This window comes from Carcharhinus amblyrhynchos, chromosome 12 (genome assembly GCF_965287045.1).
Source record: "Carcharhinus amblyrhynchos chromosome 12, sCarAmb.v2.hapA, whole genome shotgun sequence".
Taxonomy (NCBI): domain Eukaryota; kingdom Metazoa; phylum Chordata; class Chondrichthyes; order Carcharhiniformes; family Carcharhinidae; genus Carcharhinus; species Carcharhinus amblyrhynchos.
This window is the reverse complement of record NC_137335.1, coordinates 2,091,028-2,092,855: the sequence shown is the minus strand read 5'-3', so window position 1 is coordinate 2,092,855 and position 1,828 is coordinate 2,091,028.

Genomic DNA, 1,828 nt, shown 5'->3' with positions numbered 1-1,828 from the left:
GATATATTCAGAAAACAATTAAAGATAAAGCACACAGGACAATGGATCAGCATAATGTGATCAAAACAGAGCTTTAGCAATTTTAAAGTAACAATATGATAACCTAATTGAAATGTAGCACGTTGTAATGTGAAAACATATGAAAATGTCTAAGCACCTATGATGGGTACAGTAGCTTGGGAACAAGCTGGAATTACAGCTCCAAGTACAGCTCTCCCTGATGCATGTTGAATAAAGCCTTTTTGTTGAAGTTCTATATGGTCTTGAAGACTTAATTTGCTCATTCCCTCCAACAACACCCTAGGGTGGTCATTAACCAACCAAGTAAATTGGCAGTGGGGTAAGATGGTGTTTCCCACTCAGAACCTGATCATAGTGGAGTTGGGAATGTGTTGGGTTCCTGTGCGCCATCACCCTACTAATTAAACACCCTTCACTTAACCAAGCTCACCACCCCGACATCCCAGCCAATGTCTTTGAACTGTTTGAATTTGAGAACAGCTTTGTTACACATTTCTGACAGATCTTTATGGTCAGAATGTAAACAGACTACAAACTGGAAACAAGATTTGGTGTTTTCTCACTAAAAATCTCACCAGTAACTCTGCTACTCAACTGAAGCAGATATCCAGAACCTCTCTATAATGCTGTCAATACGTTATTTAGTCGATAAAATCAAAAAACCCAAGCAACATGCCTTGCCTTGACTTGAATCAGTCTGATGAAGAGTAAGATAAGCTTGTCTGTAACATTCTATATTATTCAGAAACTTGTTTCAAACATTCATATTTATCAGCTTTTGCTCGATAAAATAATAAATTCGATGTTTTAATATTCTTTATTTTGCTAACAGCAATGACATTGGTCAATGTTATAATCACTGAATTAATTCCTCAGAGAGAGACTGGCGTACCTTCATCACATTCCCTTTATTTACAAACTCCATTCCGCTCCCAGAGTGGGTCAGGTTCACCGTCAGAATCCGGAGTACCAGTGGACCTGACACCACTGATTGGGCAGGTAATTCAGACCTCAATCAGGGAGCTTGTACTCCAACAGGCCCGCTTCATGGGCCTGATTTAAATCATTACAATTACAATCTGGATCTTGAAACAAAGGCACCACCGCATTCTCATGTCTCTGCAAATTATTTGCTGCTTTAATCTCTCTGATTGTGTGCCTTTGTTGGTGGATAAATAGCCAATCAGACCAAGATCTGCCAATGGGGACAGTTTTTTCCTTACTTACTCAATCAAACCCTCCGTGATTTTGAACATCTCGATTAAATCTCCTCTTCACTTTCGCTCCTGTTTGGAAACCAACCTCAGCTTCTTCACCTGAACTCAAGTTCTTCATCCCCAATACCATTCCAGTGAACCATATTTGCTCTCTCGCTAAAGCCTTGGCGACATGATGGCACAGTGGTTAGCACTCCTGCCTCACTGCGCCAGGTACCCAGGTTCGATTCCCCACCTCGGGTCACTGTCTGGGTGGAGTTTGCACATTCTCCCTGTGTCTGCGTGGGTTTCCTCCGGGTGCTCCAGTTTCCTCCCACAGTCCAGAAATGTGCGGGTTAGGTGGATTGGCCATGCTAAATTGCTCCTTACTGTGCCAAGAAGTGTAGCCTAGGGGGACATAGAGGGATACATATGTAGGGTTACAGGCATGAGGCCTGGGTAAGATGAATGATGCAATCTCAAATGACCTTTCTCTGCACTGTAGAGATTCTATGATTCTAATAAGTCTTCCTTTATGGGGAATTTTACTTGTAATTTGTATCGCCTGATGTTGCACTGTACTTGCGAAATTAGCATAAAAATTACATTTC